We start from the raw sequence: 14,488 nt of genomic DNA on the forward strand, positions 1-14,488 counted from the left end.
CCTTCAGACACAGCTCATCACTTCTTCCTTCCCTCCCTAAACATACCTACCTACGTCATCTCCATGAATAGTAAAATTTTCTTTGGGGTTTTACATTAAAAACCAAAAATTGTTGGTTTTCCTATCAGACTATGGATTTTTCTAGGACAGTCCTTTCTCATCTTTGCAGCCCTGGTTCCAAACAATGCTGTGTGACTGGGTACCCTCATCTAGGTCACGTTTACCCAGAAGCAGACCTTGAGACAAGGCTCTGAGTACAGGTTGCCGTGAGAGGCGACTCCGGGACTTCCGGAGCGAGGTGGGGAAGGCTGGGAGTGTGGCCGGGCCAGGCTGTGTGTCCTAGTAGCTTACTGCCAGCGTCGGCTGCTACTCACGTGGTTTTGTTAGGTATCCCCGCATGGCGGCCAACAACTCAGGGAGAGACTGAGTTGTTAGGATAGTTACCCCTGGCTTCCATTTGTCACGGGCTCCGGGCTGCTTCCCCATGCCCTCCGCCCCCAGGCTGTGTGCTCAGGTGCTTGCAGAAGATCCGGCTCTCCACGTGTGCCCCGGTGAGCACAAGGCCGTGGTGGGGCCATGTCCGCATCTGCCCTGGCCTCTTTATCTGCTCCTCACTCCACGTATTTCTCTCCCACCAGAGCCAGTGGGTGGCAGAAGTCCTGTAGCAGTTACACAGAAACCTAAGAGGGAAAGGGATATGAGAGCTTGCTGCCACGACAGACACGATGTGAACAGTGGTGTGAGCACAGTTCTCCGCGCTGGCCATGTTAATATTCTAGGCCAGTGGTTTTCCAGCTGTGGTTTGCAGTCCTTGTTCAAAAGAAACTGGTGTGCCTGCATGGCGTAGTCATTTAAGCAGCTGACTCGTGATCTCAGCTCGGGTATTGATGTCTCAGGGTCATGAGTTCAAGCCCTGCATTGGGCTCCACACCCAGCCAGGAGCCTACTTAAGGGAAAAAAAGGAAAATGGAATAAAAAAATATCTACTATATTACATGGTAAACATTGTTTCATAAAATTTTTATTTTGGTTATTGATGCAATTATACTGAGTGACAAACTATTTTTAGTGAGGGTTGAGATTTTTTTAAATGTGAGGATCTAGGCAGAAATAGCATGTTGTTAGCCTTATAATTGTTAAATTGTTTGAAAGGGATTTTCTTCAGACCAGTAGCTTTCAGACTTTATTGACTGTCACTCACAGTAAGGAATACATTTTACCGTACCTCTATTCTCATAAATACAGGTGTGCAAAAAAGTGAACTAAAATTTGGTGAAATATTTACCTTTACTATGTATGATGAATTCTGATTTTCTCTTTTACGTGATTGTGTGTAGTAAGTGTCATTTAAAATGTTATGGGCCCCTGAATTCATTTCACAGTCTACTATAATCTGAATTTGTCAGATACTCCAGGTTACATAGACAGTTAGTCTTCTGCAGGTTTTACTTGGGTTACCAGGCTTATATCTGATATTACTAAACAGTGTCTCTTGCATTTATTATGTGTTACTGTAGAAGTTACCTGTGGATTAAGTACCAGGTAGAAATAAAGGCAAAGTTTCTTGTACTTTAGGGTCCCAGCACAGTTCATTTTAGCTAGCACAATTTTTACTTCTAGTCTGCTTGGTATTTCTTTAAATAATCCCCTATTGATGCTTAGAGACTCTACTTGGAAACTGTATGTGTTTCAGAAAACACTGTTGCCATAATTATGAAGACAACTAGAGGAGAGAGAAAGTGGAGCTTAACAGGGTCAGCCTGTTTAAGTCACTAAGTCACACGTGGAAATCTCACAGCACTCTGTATCTCTGCCTTCCTTTCTTAGAAAGAGCTAATAGCTCTCAAGGATAAATTGCTGAGATGGTATCCGTATCGGGGAGACCCAGCAGGAAACAGATGGCATTTGCAAAGTAGGATACTTTGAGGAGAGTTTAAGAACTCACAAAAAACCAGAGGGATGGAATAGTGTGGTGTGCCTGAGGCTAGTAATAATGAGGCTCCAGTACCTCCCCTAGACCTAAAGGGGCAAGAGGGAGAACAGTTTTGATGCTGAAGACAGGGAGGGCCTCCTGATGGGAGCTGAGACCTTCACTTGAGCAATGGACTCTCCAGGCGGAAGCCAGGGACATAAATCCCCAGATCTCCTGCTCCTCCGTCTCTCCCATCTCTTGCCAGGGATTCCATTCTGATACTTGTTCAAATGGTTAGGAAGATTTACTCAGGATTATTGCAGTAAGTGGCAATACTATGACAGTAACATAGAGAGATGGGGCTCAACTCTCAGTACTGCAAAGACAGTTGGAAATTTATGACCAGGGAGCCAGGATGAGGGCAGTGGAGAGGGTGTCGGAGGATGGGACATTACTAAGAGACACCAGGGGTAGGGAGATTCTTGCTAAATGGACCTAACAGGATTCTTGCTGAAGGCAGACTAAGTACTTACACCTCCGAGTGTGGGGAACAAAGAACTTCATCAGATATCACGGGTGATCAGATACCAAGAGTGGGGCATTCTCTTAAAGCTGACCTAGCAGGATTCTTGCTGAAATTGGGCTAAATTGCTAAAAATGCAAGCCCAGCAAGGACGGGGGCCAATATTGAGGCCTGAGAAGAAGGCTCAAAGGAGCCTGCGTAGGTTTGATGAAGAAGAGAGTCTCTCTCAGGCTGTCTATACAGGACAGTATCTGGGGCAGAGAACAGAAGCACAGGCAGAATGTGGAAGGGCCTACAGGTAAAATACTTTTCATTGGATGAATAGACTGCTGACTCACTTAGGAAAGGGTCAAGTAAAATGTCATTAAAATCAGTGTCTGTGAGTGCTATAATGGAATGTAACAGATTACAAGAATGTGTCTGCCTGAGTAAAAAAAAAAAAAAAAAGTGCTTGGAGTTGTACATGAAAATGGGGACACATTTATTTCTGATGTAGTACGCCATGAATTTCTAAATAAATCCAGGAGATGATCTTCACCGTTGGCGTGATCATCATGGTGGAATGTATCTCTAAAGTCTCTCCAGTTGTAATTGTACTTGGGAAAAGAGTCAAGAGGAATTCATCTGATCTGGAGTGACTGAGTGGGCACATTTTATCGGTGTGGATATTAGTATCTATTACTGGCTCCACGTGAATGGCATGGGAAGTCTTCAGGAGATGAATCTGTAGGAATAATCCAGTTCATTAAAAGAAAATTATTGTAATACTTTCCACAGATGTTTTTCATTTTCATTTTTGTAGTTGCTTCAGTTTATAGGTTGTCCAACAGAAACACTTTATTTGTTTATTTGCCTTTTCTCTAAACAGATTTAAGTAATACAGGAAAACCAGAGCAGGAGGGTAAAACATCCTGTCCCACATCCTTTGCTAGCAAGTAAGAACAGATTCACAGGAGCAAATGTTTGTAACTGAAAATGCATTTCCTCTACATGTTTAAAATAGCACGCTGCTTGGGCTATAAAAAGCCAAAGTTTATGCTTTGGGAATGAAGTAAACCAAACCCCCAATTTTAATTAGAGGCAGGAATCAGAGATGATGAAGAAGCGTTCTCTACAGTTGGTTGTAGAAAACCCAGGACTCAGCTTAGTCTGAATTTCCACAGTTCTGTCGCTCTAACTTCTTGATCCATTTCTTGCCCTCCGCTCCTCCCGCCAGCCGCACCAGCCCCTTGCCCTGGCCTTCACCCCAGCACCAATGGCCCTTCGAATCCAGCTTTCATGGGTATTTGGCCTGGTCAACCTTCACCCCCACATTTACTGCTTGCTTTCAACCCTACGTTTACTACTCACCTCTTCCAGCAGCAGGCCTCCGGCTCTCAGACTTGTTCAGGTTTCGCATCCTAGCCACAGGCGTCAACTTGTTTAATTAAGGGCGTACTATTTAGTTGCCTCCCTATAGATTAGGAATGGCCTGTAGTAATCAAATATAAAAGTAAGAAGCGTTGTTTTCCCATATAGTTTTGTCTTGTTCTATTGAGAAAAAAAAAAACAAAAAAAAAGACCTTACTGTTGAGTCTCCCGCTACATGGGGGTGGTGTTGGTTTAGCAATGTTCCCCGCCCCCCAGATAGAAGAGTCAGAATTGCTCACAGCATCCTGCTGAAGGTGGAAGACCCAGGCTAAAGACCTGGGAAGACACGTGGCCGCAACTGTTTCTGTGGTTTGTCCTTGTTCAGTGTGTGTGACCAGTTGGTCCCAGAGCCTTTAATCTGTGCCGCGTTCTTCCTGCCTGAGCATGTGATCCCGTCTCTCCCAGCCTCTCGGACAGGAGTTAACATGACCTTGCTGGCGGTTAAGTTTTTGTGTCTTTCAGTATATGGTCCTTTGGTAGAGAGCATTGAGCTTTTCACTTAAAGTAACAGAAAGTAGGCATAGCCACAATATTAGGTGAAAATGTTTCTAATTTTTATCACAGTCTCTTGTAGTGATCAGTCAGACCTCTGACCTGTGTTCATCTATGTTTAAGCCCTTTCACTTTTAAAGGAGTTCCTTTCGTGTTGAGAGGAACATTCAAAGCTAGATATAATTTCAGTTGTTTTCACTAACAAGAGAAGAAAGGACCTCAAGTTATTCACTGCAGAGGTGTTGGTATCAACAACAACATAAAGACCAGCTACCTCACAAATCTGCATTTACCTCCTGGTTTGATGCCCTTGTGAAATGCCTGATCAGGGGGCCACGTGACCATGTTCCTGGTGAATACAGGTGCACAGTGAGGTTACTAATAATGCCTAGAGAAGGGCCACTCCAAAAAGAGGAAAATCAGCTTGTTTTGAAAGATTAAATATTATGAGTAAGGGCTCACTGGTAATTATTATAATAATAATTAAGATACTTAGAAGAAAATGAGTATTCCAGCAGACATGGCCTGTAATATTGTCTAGTCTTTAGGAGAACAAATAGTATTAGTCAATTTAATGATTTAGAATTGGATATGCCTTTATTATTTATTATTTTTTTAATGCTTATTTATATTTGAGAGAGATATAATGCATGAACAGGGAAGGGGCAGAGAGAGAGACAGAGAGAGAATCGGAAGCAGGCTTCAGGTTCTAAACTGTCAGCACAGAGCCCAACGTGAGGCTCAAACTCACGAGCATTGAGATCATGACCTGAGCCAAAGTCGGACACTCAACTAACTGAGCCACCCAGGTGTACCTTTTTCTTTTTACAAACAGCTTCATGGGCTGTTTTTATTTATTCATCAGTTTGAATTTTACACTTCACTGGATTTTAGCATGATCACAGAGTTGTACGCTCCTGAGGCTACGCAGCCACAATAATTTCTGTCACCCCAGAGAAGCAATGCCATCCCTTTTCCTTCCCATCTACCTCCCACACACCTTGGCAGCCACTGCTCCATCTGCTGTGTCTCAGTTGCCTTTTTGGATATTGTATACAGTTGGAGTCATACAGTATTTATCCTTTTGTATCTGGCTTCTTGGACTTAGCATAATGTTTTCAAGTTTCATTCATGTTTCTGTGCTATGTTCCTTTTTATGGCTGAATAGTACTCCATAGTATGTATATACCACATTTTGTTTATCTGTTCACTACTTGAGAGTTGTAGAATTGTTTCCACTTTTTGCCTATTAAAATTGAATGTGTGAACATTCATGTACAGGTTTTCGTGTGGATACGTGATTTTGTTTCACTCAGGTATATATCTGGGTGTGGAATTGCTTGGTCATATTGGTTGGACATGCTCTTGAATAGAAGAATGAGCAATAAGAGAAAAGTCCAGGATTGTTACCATGGATGCCCAGATTTCTTCCCCTGTGATTTCCTTGAAACAAGAACACATCCGTATGTAAGCTCTGGCTGTAGGAAAAAAGATCAGTGGAAAACTATGAAGTTCAGTAACACTATGAAAGCAATGGCTAGGAAAAAAATGAGACTGTTTCCTTGTCTTAATTCTAGAAATAGGGAGAGGGATTTAAGCCTTTTGATTTGTTCCCGTAGCCAACTCTAAGCTTTCTACTTAGTGAGATTTCCTGTTTGATGATAATTTGGGATTTTGGTTTAGTTGACTCAGAGCTAGCCCTGTTCTTATTTTATTGGTGTTTGTAAATACATGTTCTTGACCTTCCCACTAACTTTTAAATATAACTTTGTTATTCTTAGTGGTTGTGGTGCTGCCAGTAGGAGGTGTTCAGAAATGTGTGCTGAGATATTTTGGTTGTCACCAGACTTGAGGAGACCACTGGTACTTAGTGGGTGGGGCTCAGGAATACTAAATGTCTACAGTGCTCAGGACAGTTTGTACAGAGAAGATTTTTCCAAAATGCCAACAGTGTGTCCTTTGAGACACGCTGTTTTAGGGAGCTGGAGTCCCTCCGATATGTAACTGTTGGGCTTTTCTTCAGTTTGTGGTTTGAGACTCTGCTCCAAGGCAGGCATTCACAGACTGGCAGTTCATGGACCAAGTGTGTCGTTAGATGTTTTTATTTGGCCAGTGTTTAAAAATCAGGAGAGTTGACATACAAACCTGGATTCCTGGCTTTTCTTGAGAAATGAGAAGTTGTGCCATTGCCCTCCCTCTTCCCTTACAGCAGCAGCAAGCCGGAACGGAGTAGATGGGCTTTGCCCTTTCCTGGTCCCGACTCAGCTGCTTCATCATTTATGTTACCCGCCGGGTTCCTGTAGTCAGGGGATGACACATTTTCCCTTTAATGACCAGGTCACTTAACTTTTGGGACCAGTTTGTTCTTTAGATTAAATATCAGACATACTATCTTTTCATGCTGCTATCTGTACCTTTTTCTTTTAAGGATAAATAGCTTCTGTTGACAGATTTAGGCACAGTGCTAAGTGTTTTACATGGATTATGTAATCTACATAAATATTTAAGAGGTGGGGGCTAACTCTGTGCCCATTTCACAGACCAGGAAACTGATGCTCAGGGAGGTGCCCTGACTTGCCGTTAACTTGTAAAGATTCCGTGGTTGACGGATGATGGAGCCAGCATCCCAGTCCAGATCCGTTAGAGACCAGGGGCCGAGCTCTTGGCCGCTGTGTTACACAACCATTCCCACTCACACACCTGGTTGGACTTTTGGGTAAGAAGTATCTCTTCAGCTTTATAACTGATGAGGGACTCATTGGAAGCTATTTTGAATTTTATAATTTTTTTAGGAAAATCGGATGACTGTTTCCTCCCGTTTCCCCTGTAGGTGTTTTCCCCATTAACCATGGCTGATCCAGGTTCCCTGTGCTATATTTCAGTCTTGTTACTATCTCAGGAGATGGAAGGGGTAGCACATTTTTGAAAACGAGTTCCTGTAGTGTTTGTACAGTGATCATATGTCAGCAGGTGACGATGAAGCTGTGGACGAGATGTGATCAGCCAGCCGGGGGGCTGGTCATCGCTGCTTCGGGTCGGTAAGCGGTCCTCCTGAGCTCGCAGGGCCGAGCTGCGGGCAGCTGACGTGAGCACGTCGCCGGGGGGCCAGGTAGGCTGTCTCGGGTCAGCGCACTCCCTCTGGCAGCGTTTGTTCCAGGGTGTGGCTAGCTAGAAACAGCTTTTCAGATGATACTTCAGGGACCTAGTGTGACACTGGGACTGGTGGATTCTGGCAGTGTTGCTGGTCCTGCTGTAACCTTACTCGTCAGCTCTAGAATGACATGTCATGTACCAGGACCAGACGACTCCCCGTGCTGGACTTTTCCCTTCCTGTTCTTCAGTGGATGCTAAATACTCCACTTCATACAGTTTTAACTTATTCTTAACTTGCTTTTTCAATATACTTCCATGAGTGTTGCAGATATAGAGTAAATGAGTTGACATTGAAGTTAAAGTAATTTTGGAAAGATTTCCCCATGAGTAGTTGGAATATTTTGGATTTATGAAAGATTATCTCATTCATGTTCTTGATTTGAAGAGATGGTTCCAGGCTATTCTCAGAACTGGAATAATTACGAATGGAGAGACTAGTAGTAGTTTTTCGGTTTTGTTTTTGGTTTTCATTTTTTGGTTGGGGAGAGTGGTAGCATATTTGACCATTTGAATCAAACAATGAATTGCCCGCCCATGTGAGCGTCTAAATGAGATCTCAAACATAGAAAAGCTTTCAGAGCAAGAACATTTTTCATTTGTGGTTACCAGGATGGGGTAACCTGTGTCAGTTTGAATGGAATACCTACAGCAAATACTGTGAACCTAAGAGGTGCCCCTGCTGGTTTTCAAGATTGTCCAGGTGGAAACAAATTCTAGTGTTCTTAGAAAATCCTTAGGGGATTTGAACTTTTATTGCGCAGAGCAGCCTTCTTCCTTTTGCTCTTAGTGTCGAGTTATAGTTTCAACAGGCTTCAAAAATCTATAAGTTTAAAAGCCAGATGTCTATATGTGCTATAAACTCTTAAAACATTATCTTGCTATAGTCCTATACCCTTGATCAGGAAAATGCTTTGGTTGCTTTGCTGGGAGTGTAGGGAAGAACAGACAGCTGAAGTTACAATGTTCACAGAGTTTTATTCAGTATGATCATTGGAAATTGATTTGGAAACAAGGTTGTGGAAATCTTCCTTCAAAGAGAAAACTGTGATGCTCTAGGAACGAAGTGAAACTATTTTGGTTAACTAATAAAACGCTGATTTGCTAAGTTGATGGTTTCATGTGCTTTAGCTTCTCTCCTTGTACGCTAGAGGGCAGAACCCCCCCTGAAATGGCCTTTTGGTTCCATAGAAGGAACCTGAAGCTTTCCTTGATTTGGTAGATTGGGCGCTTTAAGTTTCTCATGGCCTAATTAGGTTAGTCTCTTGCATGAGATTTCTATGTGCTGTAGAGTTTCTACATTTTTCTTTAATTAATATTTGTTTTGTTTTCAGCTCTGCCATTGGTTTAGAAAGTGAAAAATGGTTTTTCTTATTTTCTTTCTTGAAATACAAAAGGTTTTATTGTTGTATATATTTTTTTATTACAAATAGGAAAGTAAAAATGACCCATAGTTCCATCACTTAAATTTTTTCAGAAAGGAGACAGTGAAATTTCCTTGCCATTAGCCTTCATTCCCAACTCCAGAGGCTAATACAGTTGACCTTGAACAATGGGGGGGTTTATGGTTGCTGATCCCCCGCCCCCGACAAGCAGTCAAAAACCTGTGTGTAACATTTGATTCCCCAAAACTTAACCACTAATAGCCTATTGTTGACCTTACCGATAACATAAACAGTTGATTAATACATATTTTATATGCTACATGAATTGTATACTATAGTCTTACCATGAAATAAGCTGGAGAAAAGAAAATGTTAAGAAAATCATAAGGGGAAAAATGCATTTATAGCACTTTACTGTAAAAACACCATGAATAAATGAACCCGTGCAGATCGAACCCCTGTTGTTCCAGCTTGTTCACTATAGTTGCTAGCTGATTCTCAGTTTTACACGGATCCTTCCTGTGCTGTGCTAATATATTGTCATTGTATATACAGGAAAACAAAAATGGACTCTGTTAGTCTGAAACTTATATTTTTACTTAACAGTCTGTTTTGGGCATCTTTTCAGGTTCAGTATGAACATGTATATATTTTTTGTGCCTGAATTGTATTCCATTATGTAACTATTCTATAATTTGAGGAACCATTCCCTTATTGATGAACATTTGGTTTTCAAAATTTCACAGTTATGAATAATTCTGTAATGGTCCTTGCATATGCATTTTTATGTTCTTATGTTGTTATTTCTGGGGGACAGATTCTTAGAAATGGGGTTGCTGGGTCATAAGGTATATGCACCTTAAATCCTAATAGATGCTACCAAATAGGCAGTACCAGTTTGAAGTCTCCCCAGTGTTACGTGAGAGGGCCCAGTTCTGCACAGCCGTGCTGGGGCTCATCAGGATTTTCTTCACAGTCATGACAGGAACTAGATTTTCATAACCTGCTGGTTTGGTTTTTGTTTCCCCTCTGAAAGCCTTTACCAAAAAGAGACTTTTTTCAAGAATTAAAGTAATCCTAGGGTGCCTGGCTGCCTCAGTTGGTTAAGTGTCTGACTCTTGGTTTTGGCTCAGGTCATGATCTCACACTTTGTGAGTTTGAGTCCTGAGTCGGACTCTGCACTAATGCTGCAAAGCTTGCTTGGGGTCCTCTCCTCCTCTGTCTGTCTGTTCCTCCCACACTCTCTCTGTCTCTGTCTCTGTCTCTCTCTAAATAAATAAACTTAAAAAAAAGAAACTACTGCTGTATTTCTTTGTATTTGCCAAATTAAGATTTGAGAATCACCTAGTGGTAGTCTCCATGCTGTATCAAATCATCAAAGTTAGTTAATTCGCAGGTCATCTAGTTCAGGTAAAAATCTGAATTTTATAAACACTGAGAGAAATTGTGAGCCAACTTAAGAACTATGTTATAGATCCATTAGAATGCTCTGTGCTATTTCTTTCTTAGGTCCTCGATGTTGGAAGTTACTATTCCCAACTGTTTTAAAGTCTGTGAAGAATGTTACTCACACTAGCATAGCAATTGGTGATTCTCTTTTGTGGTCAGCTTCTGATACAGGCATCTTGCTGCCATTTCATGGAAGGTTATGATTCCATAGAAAGTTTCATATTAGGTAAATATTTTAATTTGGATCGGGGTTATTTTTCTTATGGGAGAGGCCAAGCAGCTGTGTTCTAATTATTTTGGTCAGGGATTGAACATCAATCTGATCTGAAGTCCAGCACTTACTATATTCAGTTGCTTAGCTCTGGCTTCTTGCCAAAGCCTTTACCCAAGGGAATCTATGATAAATTTAAGCTGAAATAACTTAAAACTTCTAAACTAGGTTAATATTTCTGTGTCATTGAGAAAATGGAGGATTCCAAACAAGGATTCATCTTTAGATCTAGTAATTCTAAATGCCTATAACCATGAAAAGTAACAGCTTTTTGATTATTAGCCTCTCCTTGAATTTGAAATGTACAATTTCAGTAGCTGCTAATTTGAGAATGAGTGAGTTGCCTTGGCTTCTACTTCAAACTGGGATCTTTTAGCCTCGTTGCTTGTGAGATGATGAGCTGTAAGAGGGAGATACCAAAGGAGGAGAGTTTTCTCTACAGTCAGATTGTGACTTGTTTGGACCAGAAATGAGAATCAGATCCAAGGAATACCATGTGCAGAACACACTTGATCATGGTCTTTTGTTTACTGTAGTGAGCTTCGAAAAAACATTGGAGGAGAAGTTTCCTTTAGAGCGGTAACCACGAGCATCATGTCTGCTTTCCAGCCATGTTTCTGTGTTGTGCTGTGGGTGAACTGAATCCAGGTTTTTTATGCCATTTCAGAAAGTCCTTCCAATTTCGCTTCTGTGGGACCAGTCTGGACCTCACTTTCTCAGTCTTGATGTGGTGAAGCCAGCTTTCCTATTGGGCTAACTTAGGTCACCTGTGTGTTTGCCGGTATCGTGTAAGTACAAGCCAGGCAGAACTCCAAGTGCACGAACAGTTAGATCTGTCTTTATAAAATTGGAGTTTTCTTTTTTTTAAACTTCAGAGGAGTAGAACTTTGGTTAATACCATAATGAAAACAAAGGATTAGTGTTTTTTAGGTGTACTATGGAGAGTCTGTGATAAAGGCTTTTATTTTCCTTATGTTTTATCAGTTGCTGACGAATTGGTTGGCAATGGAAAATGAAACACAGCTCCTTTCTCCCTTTGATACTCTGTCTCAGGACACTCCCTGATAAGACTGGTTGGCCTCTGTGCTTCCTGCTGCCGCCTTTGCTTTATTGGTTTACGGGTTTCTCAAGATTCCCAGGTGTCTTCTCTTTATGCCTGTAATAGTGTCATTCACCTACTCTAAAGCTTTAACCATCTTTTTAATGTTGGTGATACTCTGCTCTGTCCTTTCAGTACTGCCTTTCTCCTGAGCTCCAGACCCATATTTCTTACTGCTTGCTAGAAATTTATTCTGAATTTTCTTGACACCACATCGGTCCAACATTCAACTCATTTTCTGAGTCCTCCCATTTTACAGAGCTGAAGAAACGGAGCCTGTGGAGTTAAGAAGGTTATCCACGAGAGAGAGCCTAGACTGGAATGTAAGGCTTCTTTCCAGCCCAGTGTGAGTATCTCCTGGGCCAGACTGCCTGGCTGTCTCTGGAGGAAAGGATGTGCCAGCGCGCCCTCCTCCATCGCTCAGGGCGTCTTCAGTTACTTCCCTTTCTTCTCCTCGCCTCCCCACCTGCCCAGTCCATCCAGCACTTTACATTTTACATTCAGAATGTCTGTAAATAATCATTTCTATTTTTTCCCTCCCTCCTCTCTCCTCTTTCTCTCTGTATTTCACCTCCATTCCCATTTGCCATTTTTATGGGTATTAAGCATCTGTCTCTGTGTAATTGGACTATTTTCTAAAGGTTTGGACTATTGTAATCGTTTCCTAAGTTTACTTAAAGCCTGAGGTCTCTCTTCCTATGTCTACCCTACATGCCACTGCTGAGATAATTTGGCAAAGATTCAGTTTAGATTATGATGCTTCCTCAAAACTTTGATACTCGTCTGCCGTTAAGTTCACACTCTGGCCTGGTATTAGCGAACGCCAATCTGTAGTCAGCCACACCTTGTTGGGAGTTACTCTGTTTTCACAGAAAGGAGTCGTCTTTACCCATACTCTCCGCCTTCGGCTTTGTTCAGGGGTTCAGCCCTCTCCCCTAGTGGCCTCCTCTCTCCGTCTACTGGAATCCCGCCTCTTTTTCAGAAAGCCCCACCTCTGCCTTCCCCTACTCCTCCCTGATACGTGCCTGCTTTGGATTCTTGTTCCACTGATGGCCCCTTAAATTTTTGACCATGAATATAGTTATTCTTTCTTATTCATGCCTTACAAAGAATTACAAAGAATAAGAGCTCTTTTAAGCTCTTCTCTTTCACTTTGGGTTTCTGCAGTTTAAATACAATGTGGATTCATGGCTTTTGAAAGTCCTGAAAATTTCTCAAGCCCTATCTCTTGGAATATTGCCTCTTTTGCATTCTACTGTCTCCTACAACTCCTATTATTAGGTTTATGTCAGATCTTTGCAGTCTGTCCTCCATATTATTTCACTTCTCTTTGGTATTTTTTATCACAGTGTTTCTGAGTTGCCTTCTAGTTAGTACCTTTTTTGCTAGCGCTGTCATTTTGTCTTCAGCTGTGTCTGTTCTCTTTTAATTTGTTCACTGGGTTTAATTTCAGTGGCTGAGCTCTTTGTTTTTAGAAATTCTACTTGGTTTGCTTTCAGATGTGTGTGTTCTTTTTCCACAGGATCTTGGTTTAGGGGCTTTCTTTTTGTTATTATTTTTATTATTTGAGAGAGAGAGCAGAAGTGGGGAGGAGGAGAGGAGGGAAAGAGAGAGAATCTCAAGCAGGCTCCCTGCTCAGCACAGAGCCCAACGTGGGGGTCAGTTCCACAACCCTAAGCTGAAATCAGGAGTCAAATGTTTAACCGACTTAGCCACCCAAGGCTTTCTTTTACATATGTAATCATTTTAAGTGTATACTTCTTTATAGTTTCTGTCTGATATTTCTTTTATGAGAAGTTCTTTGGGTTTTAAAGTTGTCTTGGGGCCCCTGGGTGGCTCAGTCAGTTAAATGTCCAACATCAGCTCAGGTCATGATCTCACGAGTTGTGGGTTCGAGCCCCTCAGCAGGCTCTGTGCGGCAGTTCAGAGCGTGGAGCCTGCTTCAGATCCTGTGTCTCCCTTTCTCTGCCCCTCCCTTATCTCTCTCTCTCAAAAATAAATAAATACTAAAAAAAAAAAAAATTAAGTTATCTTTATTTGTTGGCTCTCTTATGGTAGATTATTTCCTTTTGTGTTTAGTATTTTGTATGCATGTTCAGCAAGATTTTGTCTGTGGGGTGATCTCGTATGGCCGGGGATAAAGTTGTATTGCTCAGAAGTAGGAGTAAATTTGTTTCTTCCAGATGCCCTGGCTTGGGCTAATTTTTATGTTAATTTCTTGCTTTGGAGCTCCTGGGACATTCAGGTATTATAATTGAAATGAGAATTGTGAGACCCAAATCCACACGACTCCAGGGTTTCTCCCCTGTCCTCTACAGCCTGCAGCCAGAGAGGCTTTCTTGTTTCCTCCTGGGCTTTTGGGTGAATTTTTCCTGATCTGGCCTTTCTTTCCCTGCGCGTGCATAGAGTTTCCACTTTATTTAGGATTTTAGTTCTAATTCTCCACCTTCTGTAAGCCCAAGACACATCCTGTATGTAAGTATAACAAAACCCAGGCGGAAGTTATTGAAACTTATTCCCCCCACCCTGCTCACTCCCCCATGGCCGCTGCATCTGCTCATGTGCTGCTTCTGTGGTTTTCGGTTCCTTCGTTGATCCTGACACTCCGGGGTTTCCCCTTTCTTTCTTGTGAGCTTAACTATAGATTTGAAATAATGTGGGGTATATTTTATCTGGCATTTCTAGGTCTTTATTTGGAAAATGTTTGGGTTATATTAAGCATCCATTTTGCCTGAAATAGAAGTTCATTGTGAGCACTTGAAGGGTGAATACCCTCTATTGCTTTTTCCCCACATTT

The 14,488-nt window shown here is 41.8% G+C and overlaps 1 protein-coding gene across 2 annotated transcripts in view; it reads left to right on the top strand.

Moving 5' to 3' along the window:
• The window catches only part of CFDP1 (craniofacial development protein 1), a 123,116-nt gene that overhangs the window by 26,374 nt on the left and 82,254 nt on the right, over positions 1 to 14,488 (top strand). The window lies entirely within an intron of this gene.

Source organism: Suricata suricatta, chromosome 16 (genome assembly GCF_006229205.1).
Source record: "Suricata suricatta isolate VVHF042 chromosome 16, meerkat_22Aug2017_6uvM2_HiC, whole genome shotgun sequence".
NCBI lineage: Eukaryota > Metazoa > Chordata > Mammalia > Carnivora > Herpestidae > Suricata > Suricata suricatta.